The following is a 14,689-nucleotide window of genomic DNA, read 5'->3' on the forward strand; positions in this document are numbered from 1 at the left end:
TCTGATGTTCCACAATCCAGTTGTGGGTGCTGCCAGCTGTTGGCTGCTGTACTCTGCCGAGAAAGAAATCGACCGGTAATTGTGGGTCTTGGCCAAACATAAGATAGAATGGTGACTCACCAGTGGACGGATGCGCTGTGGTGTTGTATAAGAAAGTCACATGGGGCAGGTAACATGACCAATCTCTCTTCTTAGTGACAGGCAGGGTGCGAAGGAGGTTGTGCAAGGTGCGATTGAACCTCACATTGGCCGTTACCAGCTGGATGATAGGAGGTGGTGTGGCTTCTCTCAATCCCATACATACTGCAAGGCTGTTGGATGAGGTTGCTCTCAAAATTTCTGCCTTGGTCAGAGTGGATACGGCATGGCACTCCAAACTTGCAGAACCATTCATTAACAAGCACCTTAGCTACTGTAGAAGCCCTTTGGTCGTGGGTTGGGACTGTCTGAGTGTACTTGGAAAAGACATCTGTCAGGACAAGGACATTCTCCATCCCATTGTTCGCAGGTTCAAATACAGTAAAGTCAACAGCCACTATTTGATTTGGATGAGAGGCCAGCAAATGACCCATGTAAGCAGGGGCAGCAGGTTGTGTGTTTTTAAGCTAACTGGCAACGTTCACACTCCAAACACCACTGCTCGATGTCACGATGCATTCCAGGCCAGTAGCATCGCTGATGGACCAGATTATCTGTTTGACCCCTTGATGTCCATGTTCATCATGCAGCTGACTCAAGACCTGGCTCTTAAGGGACCGAGGGAGCACCAGCTGGAGAACCTCTCCCCTCTCAGGGTCGCAAACTTGGCGAAAGAGCACGCCATCTTGGTCCTGTATCCTGTCCCACTGTTTGGCCAACAACAGTGTTTCGTTAGAGACCTGGCGCTGTTCTGCTGTATCAGGTCTCTTCTGTCGGGTCCAGAATTTCAGAAATTCCTTGATGGCGGGGTCAGCTTCCTGTAAAACATGTAGGTCAGAGTGAGTGTGAGAAGGAAAAGCTGATATTGTGGCCTGGGTACCTTGGACAACCGGAGTGGTCCTGATAGCCTGCTGCAATGGTGCTGGAATGGGAAGGCCAGAGGCTACATAGTAAGTCATGCTTGTGCTGGCTGGACGCTGCCAGGAGAGGGCATCTGTGATTGTGATTACTTCGGCCAGACCTGTACTTGATGGTGAAGTCAAGTGTAGCGAGTTGCGCAGCCCAGCGCTGTTTTGTAGCTCCCAACTTGGCTGTGGAGAGATGACTGAGGGGGTTATTGTCTGTATACACCACACATTTCTGTCCTTGCAGGTACTCTGATTTTTTCAGTGAGGGCCCATTTAAGCGCCAGAAACTCCAATTTCATAGAGCCATATTTCCCATTACGCTCTGTAGGCCTGAGGCCACAGCTGGCATAAGCTACTGGTACGACCTTGCTGTCCTGTTCTTGAGAGAGCACTGCACCCAGTCCCTGGTAGCTGGCATTGACCTCAAGGATGAAGGGTAGAGCAAAGTTGGCATAGGCCAAGACAGGGGCAGACACCAACCTGCTTTTAAGGCTCTCAAAACTCAACTCACACTCCTGTCCATAAGGCAGGTAGGCCCCTTGTTGCAGGTTTCCGGGATTTGGTGCCAGTCAGTTCAGCTACTAGGCGGTGGAGAGGAGCAGCCAGCTTTGCAAACCCCTCAATGAACTGTCTGTAGTAGCTTGCAAATCCTAGAAAGGAATGCAACTCTGACAGTTAGGTCGCTGCCACTTGGAAACCACTTGCCAGGGTCTGTGGACACCCCCGCCCTGGATATAATGTGGCCCAAGTAGCTTACCTCTGGCTTGAAGAAATAGCATTTTTCCAAATATGCCTTGAGGCCCTCTTGCTCTAGGCGGCCCAGCACAGCATCCAGCCATTCCATATGCTCTGTCACAGTGGAGGAAAAGACAACCTCATCCAAGTACAACAACCATGACTGACCATGCTGGTCTCCAGAGATTCTCTCCATTAATCTCTAGAAAGTACTTGGAGCATTGCACAACCCGAAAGGCATCCTGTTCCACTCAAACAGCCCAAAGGGAGTGCAGAATGCAGTCTTCATTTTGTCCTTTTCTGTAACTGGTACCTGGTTGTAGCCTGCAGCAAGGTCCAAAGTTGAAAACCAGTGAGCCCCGGACAAGGCGTCAAGGGACTCTTCAATGCGGGGCAAGTGAAAAGCATCCTTGCGGGTCTTACTGTTCAAGAGCCGGTAGTTGACACACAAATGAAGGCTGCCATCGTCCTTTACCAGCACAATGGGACAGGCAAATGGGCTACTACTTTCCCTGATGATCTGTGCCTTAAGGAGCTGATGGATGTGGGCCTTGATTGCCTCGTATTCTGAAGGAGGGATGCGCCTATACCTTTGACGTACAGGTGCCTCTTCCACTAAAGGGATATCGTGAGAAATGAGGTTAGTGCAACCTACGTCTCCCTCATGATCAGAAAAGACACCACTGTACTTGTGCAGCAATGACCTGACCTGACACTGTTCCTGCTCTGTAAGGGCTGTTAAGTCAACAGCAGCAACCTTGTCCTGTACTGAACTGTTCACAGTCTGGGATGAAACTGTGGCTGCCACTTCCTCAAAACCTGTGGGAGAGCTCACCTGGTGGGCATGAGTCAATGTGCCCAAAACAGTGCGTGGGTACAATAAAACATCCTGGGTCCCCACGTTGACAATGGGGGATGTACACAGTACCATTAGTTGCACTGACTAGTGCTGGTGAGGCTAAGAGGCCTGCGGGCAACCCTCGGCTAAGGGGTTCAAACAAGGTGTCCTTTTCCAGGAAGTGTTTGGAGCAAGTGGCTGCCACAATTTTCATGGTACCCCCTGGAACGCTACATACCCTCCCACCCTTCACTTTGACCTGACCTGACCTGACAGGAGGTTCCTTAGCTTGGTGACACTGTTGGAGGGCTTGCTGAATTTGGAGGGGAGCCTGCAACACAGACGGTAAGTTAAAGAGAGCAGGACCGTGTAGCACAAACAACTCCCAGTAACATTCCTTGATAATGTTCATACCCAACACACCAGGAACTGAGGGTACACCGTGTGGGGGATCCTTGACCACCAACACCCCCCGATTGGGAATCACTCTACCACAAAGCTGCACATCCAACTCAAAGTAACCTATGTATAGTATTGATAGCCCATTAGCAGCACTTAGCCTCAGCCAGTTACAAGAGTGGAGTTTCTCTGGGCCCCAAGATTCAAAATGCTGTACAAAGAAACTTTCAGTTATAGTTGATACCATGGATCCAGTGTCAACCAAGCATGGAACTGGGACCCCACCCATTGAGAGGGTAAGATGTGGGCAAACTGCTACCAAATTTTCAGAACCATCCTCTACAGGCTCAGAGCCAGAGAAGCCCCCACCCAAACTTTGGCTCAACAGTTCAGGGGGTGGGAGTTTCCCTGGTCCTGTGAGCAATCCCTGTCATTAGCAGTGAAGCGGGCTGCGGCTAAGGCTGGCTGGGGCCTTGTAGCTACATATTTGCTCCTACACTCCCTAGCATAGTGACCAGGCTGTTGGCATCGTCGACAAAGGTCATCCCTCCTGTAAGTTTTAGTAGCATTGTTAAGGGTTGCAAAACTTTTGGTAAGTTGGGTCAACTGTTCTTGCTGATTTCTGAGGATCTCTTTTAATTCACTTAGCTCAGAGATAAAAGAAGAATTACTTGCCTTGCTATCAGCAGAATGGCCTCCTTGAACAGTGTGTTGGAAACTAATTGCAGAGGGGACAGAGTAACTTCTACCCCTCTAACCCCCTGGCATCCCTTCTTGTTCCCACCTAATGGCCTCACTACGGACATCAAGGTGGCGGTAGGATGACCTCGGACAAATTGTTTCAGTTCCCTGCGTAGAGAACAATCAGACACATACTCCACAAACGGATCTCTGAGTAACACTTCTTTGTTCACCAGCCCATCAGGGGCCTTTTTGATAACTTTATCCATCAGACACAGTAAGGCATGAGAACATTCTTGCAGAGTTTCCCCCTTTTGTTGCCTTCTTTAAAAAAAAAAGAAAAAAAAAAAAAAAAAAAGTCTTCCTGCAAGGACACATATGACCTACTACACCCACACAGTTCCTGCAATATAGCCTGTGTCTTAGCTGGATCTTCTCTCTCTCTTCCTGAGACCGGTATTTAATTTCTTCCCTTGCCTCCCCCTCTAAATGATCATACATAAAGAGTGCTTGTTCAGATGCTTGTTCCCGGGCTCGATACCTATTATCGAGCCCGGGTACAAGCCTGGACCTCTTCTATCCATTCAACAATGTTCAGACCAGTCTCAGCCCTGAACATGGGACACTTCCTGTCTCTTGGAAGATAAATCAGTCTCTCTGGTACTGGAGCCTGGACTGAGGACGGCCCAGCGGTGGCAGAGGTTGATGCTGTGGTAGACCCATGCCGTTTGGTCTCTCGTTCCTGCCGCATCTTTCGATTCTCAGCTTGCAGCTGTGTGACCAAGTCTCTTAGCTGGGCGAGTTCCTCCTCCATGGGGAAAGAGCAGAAGAGATCAACAAAGCACTGGCTTGCAGTTCAGGGATCCCTCCAGGACCCGCTGCTGTTCTGCCCACAAACAAAATCAATACAAGTGAATAAACCAACTGGGTTACAAAACAACAAAGAAAATGCAAAACTACACATCTCTGCTGTTAGAGCATCCTGCCGACAACACCAGAATGTAGCGGAGCGGGGTTATTTTGAATAGTAGTAAATGGTTGCGACAACGCCACCTGGGGAATTGCACCCCAAGAAATACAATGGAAAGCCCAAGATTCAAATTACAAGGACTCACAGGTTCGTTGGCTGCTGCAAATAGGACAGAGACGTGTTTCCAAAATGATAAGGAGTTTTTATTTAAAATGGCAGGCTAGAGAAGGGAAAAAAAAGAAATTAATGCACACAATATTAAAACCAGAATCCAGAATGACTGTTAAGCAAATATGTTCATGAAATTATTTTTCTTTAAAACAATTCTTTAATATGTTCTCTAAAATAGTGCACAGCACACACACACACACACACACACACACACACACACACACACACACACACACACACACACACACACACACACACACACCAGGTGAACCTACCAAGAGACAACACAACTTACATAGTTTCCTCGTTCACCATGCTCCAATTGTGGATTTTGCAGCTCATCCTACTCACCACCTCTAGCAGGAATTCTACTCACAGGACTTAGGAATGGCAGGCTCCTATAGCAAACTGTTCAAACTGCTAAAACAAAAACCATAAAATAAATGCACTGATAAAACTGATAATCTTATATGACTAAGGTCACATACCTGTTGGTAAACAGCAATCACACCACTGACCAGGGAGGGAATGAGGCAGAGGCTGAGCATGGCTCCCAGCTGCCTTTTATTTGGCCCTAATTAGGGAATTGGCTGAGGAGAGGAGTCAAGCCTGGAGCTGCATTCAAGGGTGCAAAGTGCAGCACTCCACTACACTAACAACTTCATCCATTTGATATTTGTTCAATATCTGTTTCTCTGCAGAGCTGCATGAAGCCTCTCAACATGTTACAGAGTCAGACTCTACTGTGGTGTCCTGCTCAGCCACAGCTCCACCTGCTTCAACAGGAACACTGCATGTCCCAACACCACACGTCTGCTTCTCACAATACAACACTGTCAGTGTCACCAACACCAAGCGTACAGTCGCTGTCACCACTACAGCCGTGCTGTCAGGTTTCTGTGGCAACAGCACACAGGTTAGATGTGCAGTGCGAGTGCTCTCTGTTCAGAAAGAGGTGTTTCCCATGATTCCTGGGCTCAAACACACGTCTGCTGATGCTGAGTGACACTTCCAAAGATTCATAGACTGAGAGGGATTTTATGATTCTGATGTGAGTCTCTTTTCCGGGTTTCGATGAGGAATCTGGATCTATATATTTAATTTCCAGGACCCAAACACCTGAAGTCACACAGGAGAACAACAACAACTTCCTGGATGATTTCCAATGACATCTTAGGAGCAGTGTTTCCAGCTGTTTTCAGTAAAGCCTGTTCATACATACAAGATTATTAATAGTTTTAATCTAAAGATAATTCAGTTATACTGACTTTAATTACCTACATAATTAGCTATTTTTTTCAAGCAGCCCCTGAATGTGCATCTAAATCTAACACTAATATTAAAAACACTGTTTTACGCAGACTGTTGAACAGACTGTGTAACTGAAGTATTAGTATTATGAACAGAGCACTGGAATTCATTTGCTATTCATTTAAAAGTTGCCAAATCTAGTGAGAAAACTGCTAAATTGCCAACTTCACTCGGTAGGAAACCTCCTTAAAGGGGCTTTATGTATTGATTATTGATTATGTATTTATTACGTAATGGTGATAAATGGTGACTGCTGATTGGAGGAGCCACCTGGTAATTTTTTGTGAAGGGCCCCACCACACTGTAGAATCACCGCTGGTCATTTACATTCATTTTTCCCTCATCAATCTAAATTCAATCATGACAAAGTGAAAACAGAATTTCTGAAGATTTTTTTTTGGAGATGTATTAAAAAGGAAAAACTGAAATATCACATTTCCACAAGTATTCAGACACTTTGCTGTGACAGTTGAACTTCAGCTCAGGTTCCATTTCTCGTCATCATCTCTGAGATGTTTCTCCACCTTGACTGGAGTCAGTCTGTGGTAAATTCAGCTGGTTGGACTTATTGTGGAAAGGAGCACACCTGTAAAATAACACAATGTGGAAAAGTGGAAGGGTCTGAATGCACTGTAACTCTGTGACAACAGGTCTGTCCTCGCCCACGGATAATGAGTCTGTTGTTTCATGAAGAATAATCTACATAGTAGTTTTGATAGTGATGTTTTGTGTCTCTTTTTATGTGTTTATGTGTTTGTATTTTAACTGAAGAACGTGTGATGTTTTGTTGACTTATTTAGAGATAATTTTTGTCATCTAGTCAGTAGCATATGTAGCATCAGTTTATTTCAGTGGCATAAGGTTAAAATATTTGTTCATAAATCTTCAGATACTTGTGTGACTGTGTGGCATTAATCATTTCTCCTTCCTGATTGATTTTTTTTGACACTGCTAATTAATCATCAGTATTATTGTTATTGCAGCCACTGTTATTGAGTCTTCTATAGATACTACTAATAATGACCACAACAATAATGGGCCTATCAACCCTTCGTATTGTGAGGATTTAGATGTAATTATCAGTGTTGGGAGGGTTACTTTTGAGGTAATAGGTAATAGTTAAAAATGTAATATTTAATATAACTGTTTTAATGACTTCATCAAAGTCATTGAACTTATTACATTTGACTATTTTTGATGACTTTTCAGTTTTATTATTTTTGTGTGTTTGTGACCTATAGAAATGTCACAACCTGATGTCCTCTCCAAGGTCATGTTTAATGAAAACACAAAGCTGAATAAAGTTAGTGAGTGAAGTTTATTTATTCATAGTTTAATTTGCTCAGTGCTGTTTCATCACTGTGTGGAAGTTTTATTGGGACTGCAGATGAAAATTAGCCTCAGGCTAACTCTGCTACACTGCATCAGATAGCCCCATATTTAATATTGTACATTGTCTCTTATAAATACAGTAAATAAATAAGTTATAAATTGTGTTATATATTTTGTTGAACTTTATTTCACCTGTACTTTTGTTAAGAAATGTGCTCTACATGATTTCACTGTATAATATGATTGGAATTCATTGACAATAGAACTGACAGCTGGAATAGAATGCTCATGTTGTGACGTCCTCTGACATCATAGAGGCTCATTTGCATATCATCTGCAGGACAGTAGAGCTCTACAGTCCTATGTACATTTGGCCTGTGGACAGGTAAGACCTCCTCGCTTCACTCTCTTATTTCTCTTTGGTCAAACTGTTTCATGTTGTGGAAAAGGAGAATTTACTTTTCCTGTGTTTTCCTGTTCAGTGACTCACTTTTTTCATCAGTTACAATCCAACAGACATTATATTAAGATGTGCATCTCTGTTTGTAATCAGGAGATGCCAACGTACTTTTTCCTCTTGTACAACACGGTTTGAAGAAGAAAACTGTTTTACTTGTTGTCTAAGTTGCATGTGTGGAAAACTGTGTAGATTTACTTGCTCTGGAAGAAATTTTACATGAAAGGTTTGAAATTGTTGCATTTGTGACTTTCTGCAGTTTCTTTAACCGATGACATGAAAAATAAAGATTATTTAATAAGTATTTTATTACATGTGACTGCATTGTTTTTTTAATTCCTGTGTGCAGGTTTTTGATCACAAAAAAAGTTTTCATGTGACAGAAAAAGCTTCTTTTGAGCTACTTGTGATGAATTGTCATGTTGTATTAACTGCACTTGCTGCTACACTGCTGGGTTATGAGTTTAGATATGAAACATGTCAGTTACAGTTACATTTCTGTTTCTGATCCACAGTGTAATGATGAAATGCTGGTAAGAAAGATTTTTGCTCAGTGAAGAAAATAAAGCTGATGAGGGACATTGTTAATTACAGCAGACAGAGATGGAGACAAGGAGGCAGCTGCTGATGTCACAGCAACCAACAGAGCAGCAGAAGGAGCATGAAGAGGAGAGGCAAAGACTTCAGAGACAGAGGAAGGAAAAAGATAAGTCCAGAGCAGACAGAGTCACTGAGGTAGGCCACAACGCAAACCCTCCCACACAGTCACCAGTGTTCACCAGGGGACCAACAATGTAAGAGTCACACAATGAATGAGACAGAAAGCACTTAGAAAACGGGAGCAGAGAACTGAGGGAGATGGTTTCACATTTCAAATCTGACTAAACTAAGTAACATTTTACAAAGACAGTTGCAGCCACCTAGAAATAACTAAACAACCACTTGATAGTCAGATAGTGTATATGGTATAGCCCACCCTAACCCCTAAGCAGACATATAGTGACCTTACCCAGCCTCACCTAAGTGGGTGGTGCACAATACAACTGAACTAGTGACTGCCGAACATAACTGGGTCACATGGCAGCAGATCATCATCCAGATCCAGAGATCAAACCATGATCCTGCTGGAGAAGCAGACTGGAGTTACCACAGCTGCCGGCAGGAGACGCCCTCCACTGTTAGTGTGTGAGTGATGTTATAATGCTGAATTCTTTTGAGCGTGTTCAGTTAAAGTGCAAGTGTTTCCAGTGTTTAATGGACACTGAGAAGAATATTTACCTGATGAGGGGAAAAGAAACAAATGTCTCCACACAGGTCAGCAGCATGTACACACACCTCCATACAGTCAGTGTCCAGCAGGAGTTCAACTGAGCGACGAGGGGACAGAGTCATGGAGGGAAAATATTCATTTCAAAGTCACTGTTATATTCTGACAGACTGAACAGTGGAGACTGTAGCTGCTAATGTTATAAGCTCCCAGCTCACATGATGAGCTGTCGCCACGTTAGCCTGAACAAGCTAATGTTAGCCTGAACAAGCTAACGGTAGCCTGAACAAGCTAATGTTAGCCTGAACAAGCTAATGTTAGCCTGAACAAGCTAACGGTAGCCTGAACAAGCTAACGGTAGCCTGAACAAGCTAATGTTAGCCTGAACAAGCTAATGTTAGCATAAACAAGCTAATGTTAGCCTAAACAAGCTAACATTAGCCTAAACAAGCTAATGTTATCCTCGGTGAACATTGTGTGTGGAGCGTTGCTACAACAGAAGTCATCGTCATAGTTCACATACAGGAACAGTAACTTGACATCAGACTGCAGCTGCTGATTCATTTAATAATTGAGTATTCTACCAATTATTCTATCGATTGATCGAGTATCTTGATAAGAACTATTTTTGTCTTATTATCATAAAATGAGAAAGTAAGTGGTTTACTTTCAAGAAAAATCACTTCATTTTTATTGCTAATTTTTCATACAATGTTATCTGTAAAAACTGAAGCCATGTAGTGCAAGTACCATGTTACATTCTTGGTTTTTCAATTCAAAAACAAATCCATAAAAAATAAGAACCATAAAACTTAAATTGATAGCTCGGGCTTTTATCTGCTTCAGTCACTGAATTCCACTGACCTATATTTGGGACAGGTGTCTACATGGGACAGGCCATTAATTCCATCTGCACAAAACTCGTGCACAGGAATTATGGGAAATACTGTCAAATTGATGAATTAAATCAGTATGAATAATACTCCTGTTAATATTACCAGACTATCCAATAACATATTACAACAAATTCATGTGATCTAGCTCTGAGAGACAGCGTATCTAGGACAACCACATGCAGAGAGAGAGAGAGAGAGAGAGAGAGAGAGAGAGAGGACCATATCAAAACACAGGTAGCCTACTTTAGAAAGGATGAAAGCTGAAGATTGCCATAGTTATTTAAACCTTTATTTGCATGAACAAATTAGATAACTGACAGGGACGATACATCCAGAGAAGCGGGCGTCTAATTGAGACCTGCGTTTATTTGACAAACTGTGCAGCCACACCAGGACAGTAAAATGGACTCGGCTTCTAATTGAAGTTCTGAGGTAAGTCATTTCAAATTGTCAAATAGTCATTTCCTAAATGCACACAAGGCAAAATAAGGCAAAAATAGAAAAATAAATAAAATAATAACATCCTGCGTTTAACTTTCAGAACTGCAGGTTTTAACCTAACTACAGGTCTGGTGTAAAGTATTTACTGTCTTCTTGGTTCACTTTGTGGCATGGTGTAAGAGGCCAAACAAGTTCTGGCAGGATTGCTTCTTCAGTATGAGGCTCGTTCTCCGTTTACACACTGACTTCTGCTCCTCTACAACTTGTCCTGATGATCTGAGTCAGATCATAAACTGCAGACACCAGGCATGGTGTGTTTTTTTTTTGGACCTGCTGCTGCACCTGAACCTGCTGCTGTCATTCCACATGTTGTTATTGTTACTGTACCTGTCTTCTTCTTCTCTCTGAGTTTAATGTCAGACTAGAACAGTCTGGAACAGTCTCTCCTCAGTCCTGGAAGAATCAGATCTCCAGTACCTACGACATTTACAGTACCTACAACATTGTAGGAAAAAAAAAAAACGTACCATTTGCTACTGCATTGGTTGTCATGACATCCCTACTAAATGTAATTTCATGTGTCAAGAGACTGGTGTAAACTTGTCTTTGGCCTGAAAATGTTTCAGAACCATGTGTTTGGGTGAGTAAACAGAGTTTATAGGTTTTGCTAAATGGTCTGACATGTTGACATAAATCAGTCTGACATATTGCAGTGGTTTTATACTCCACCCCTGCAGTCACTGGTAGATCACGTTGACTATCAAGTCAGGTGAAGTCAGCTTAAGTCCATCTCCAACGCACCCAATGCTTCCTTCCATTACAAGGTTCTTTGGTTTGTTTGGCCAGAACAGTCTTTGTGCAGCTGGATGCACCAACAGACGAGGAGACAAGTCTGACTTGTGCTTCTACAGAATCCTGTCAGAGAAAGAAAACCCAGAGAGGAGCAGATTGTGGATCTGTACAATCAAATGTGCCTCCGTCCCTGGGGAGGGCAAACACTGGCAACCATCAGAGTTCACACATTTCACCAAAGGTAAGTTCAGGTAAACACTGAGGTTCTACACTGTTGTATTTTTATTGTTGTATTGTCAGAAGAGTTTAAATCTAAAATGTAGCAGAGTGGAAGGAGCCAAAGACAGGAAGTAAAACAACAGTGGGCACACAAGGTAAGTAATTACAAAATAAAACAGGAAATAAACCAAAGTCCAAGACTCCAGACCATGTTCAACAACTGTCATACAAAGAGCAGGTCATGACATCTTTATTCTTAATATAATGTTTGATCCAGTTCAACCTGAAAATGATATTAGATGAATGGAAATCAAGATAATTCTGTTGAAATAGTGAGACTTGTTTTTTCTTATGAAGGTGAATAAGGTAGAGTCTGTTTTTAATAAATGATGGTGGAACATGTCAAACCTGTTTTTAACACACACACATACACACACACACACACACACACAGACACACACACGCAGAGTCATGTGACTTCTTGTACCTGCAGAGGGGAGGAGCAGCTGAAAGTGAAAGTGGTCAGTGAGCTCAGACTCCATTTGAAGTGGACGGAGCAGAAGGAGGGAAACTGAAGGCTGAGGCAGGTGAGTGTTAACACAACATTATTATTATTTTACTGTCAAAGTCTCTGAGTCAGTTTGTCCCTGTGGACTGTGGAGGGAAGAAGAGTCACAGTGGACTTCTGTCCACACAGAGACACTGAGAGGAAAACCTGGTTGTGTGTGTGTGTGTGTGTATGTATGTGTGTGTGTGTGTGTGTGTGTGTGTGAGTGTGTGTGTGTGTGTGTGTGTGTGTGTGTGTGTGTGTGTGTCTTGAGCAGCTTGTTTGTCCTGACTCTTGTGTGTGTGAGCTCACAGTCAGTGTTACTGGTTTCCCTCTCAGACTGACTGAAGTCCTGAAGATGAGCGATCGTGTGGAGGAAGAGGAGGACAGAGCAGAGTCTCCAGGACCCAGCTGTCTGTCTGTGAAGAGTCACTGGTCCAAAGGAGAAGTGATAAACTTCAGTCCTGAACCTGGACCCTCAGACTCACAGTAAGAGACCTGCTACAAACCTGTGAATCTCCAATCTGTCTTTGTAACAGTGTTTAGTGTGTTGAGCTCCTGCAGTAACATCACTTCCTGTAATATGTGCCGTAGTGTCAGAAGATAACTTACCCTGGTTCTTCTGAAATATCAGTGTATTAATAGTGACTGCTGATGAGCCTGTGTCTTGTGAAATGATCCCAACAAAGAACTTTTTTTTTTCTAGGGATGCAGCGATTTATCGGCTGTCTATCTGTAGCGGCTGATATTCACCTTGTTAACTGACATCGGCCTATTGGCAAATAAGATGTGAGCGGCCAATGTTTATCTGTTGTGTTGCATCAGCTTTGTGCTGGCCAAATTGTCATTGCTGTTATTTGCTGTCTTTCCCACTGGTTGGACAGATCCTGGCATGAATTAGAGGGCAAGGTGTGCTGTGTAAACTGGTTTGTTTTCAGCTCAGAGTGACAGAAAATATTGCAGTGTGGGAGTATTCCACTGTCTCGGAGAAAGATCCACCAGACATAGTTTGTAAGGCGTGTTCCTTGGATTCCTCTTCTATATGCTGGAAAGCCTTCTGGAACAAAAGCTTGCACTAGCTCCATTTGCAGCAGACTACAACCTCCCTGCCACTCTCACTGCGCACCAGTGGGGATTAGAAGAAACGTTGTTTCACTTCTCTCCCTGTTTGAACAACTGACAAACGAAATCAGCTCATTAGAAGCATCGGCTGCAGATGTCATCCCCTCGGTGAGAGCCCTGAAATGTCTTTTAAGCACGGAGGCTGACACAGACCATGGTGTCAAAACAACAAAGACCACATTATTTAGAGGCTGTACACAAATGCCTTGATCAAATGGAGACAAATCCAGTTTTCTGCATTGCAGCCTCAATGGATGCCAGGTATAAGGACTGCTACTTTGATGATGAAGTTAAAGCAGCAGTCTACAGGCTTGTGAAAATCCAGGACTGTCTCCCAAGTCCTCGCCCCGACTACAGAGGAGGTAGTGCACGCCGGAGAGCGTGCATGCATCTGTTGCATGCATCTGATGTTATTTTTTCGTATCACATTATATGTCCGCTATTTCAGAGGTCTATCAAGCAAGCGACAGAACCTTTGGAACTTCCCTCCTAAACTTTTCATAATAAAAGCTAAAAGCTTGTTTGAACTATAGAATTGCAGGGGGAAAAAAACAAACATTCTTATGCTTTTATTTAGTAGACCAAATCACTAAAGGGGATGTGATTCTGTAGGTAACTGTTACGACTATAATTGAGATCTATTGTAAAACTGCGCTGTGCGCTCCTGATGTGATATGGTTGTGTCTGGCATGGCGAACTAGCTATAGCTCCAGACCAAGCGAGAGAACCACAAAGGCATTCCATATTTTTATACCGTTATAGCATTAGGGGCAGGGTATACTAATTGGGGGTCCAAGTCTCCCGTTTTGGGCCTGCCCAAAAAAATCCTCAAAAAAATTATGAAATACAGTTTAATGGTAAAACTGCACAATTCAGTACAACACAAGTTTCACAGTTTCACAAGTGTACAGGAATATTTCTCCAGTATAGAAATTGTTTTCATAAATAAATCTGTGAATTTTCTTCAGAGGATCACTGACACAACAGTGTTGTTTCTGGATGCTGCTGTGTTGCTTCCATCCTTCAGTACAGTGTGCAGTGCTGTATGGTGACGTCACTGCAGGACGTCAGCTGAGAGTTCCCACAATGACTCATCAGAGAATTGATCAGTGATCAATGTGATATGAATAAAAACATGTTTGTGTTTGCAGAGGTCAGAACCACAGACTGAGAGCAGAGTCTCCAGGATCCAGCTGTCTGTCTGTGAAGAGTGACCGGTCAAAAGGTAGTCCTCTAAACTTCAGTGATGAACCTGGACCCTCAGACTCACAGTAAGAGACAGTTTCTACTGTAAACTGAGCTGAAGATGATTCAGTTATTAGACATATTTGACTGTGACATGTTAGTGATGAAGACATGTCTTCACAGAGGGAGGAAGAGGAGTGGTGTCTCTGTGGAGGAGCAGTTGTCCTGCTGTGCTCTGTGTCAGGACGTCCTGAAGGATCCAGTCTCTACCAGCTGTGGA

At 43.3% G+C, this 14,689-nt stretch overlaps 1 protein-coding gene and 1 long non-coding RNA gene across 2 annotated transcripts in view; one reads left to right on the plus strand and one right to left on the minus strand.

Annotated features, from left to right (window-relative positions):
• LOC139609597 (NLR family CARD domain-containing protein 3-like) overlaps positions 1 to 14,689 on the plus strand; it is a 267,945-nt gene that overhangs the window by 115,849 nt on the left and 137,407 nt on the right. The window lies entirely within an intron of this gene.
• LOC139609677 (uncharacterized) lies at positions 4,445 to 5,847 on the minus strand. Its single transcript, XR_011685306.1, has 3 exons — positions 5,136 to 5,847; positions 4,815 to 4,889; positions 4,445 to 4,585 (listed from the first exon to the last, which is right to left on the minus strand). It is a non-coding gene; the product is annotated as an uncharacterized lncRNA (long non-coding RNA).

The sequence above is a fragment of the Trachinotus anak genome, unplaced genomic scaffold, assembly GCF_046630095.1.
Source record: "Trachinotus anak isolate AG129_WGS33_773 ecotype Australia unplaced genomic scaffold, CSIRO_AGI_Tana_v1 ptg000026l, whole genome shotgun sequence".
In the NCBI taxonomy this organism is placed as follows: Eukaryota; Metazoa; Chordata; class Actinopteri; order Carangiformes; family Carangidae; genus Trachinotus; species Trachinotus anak.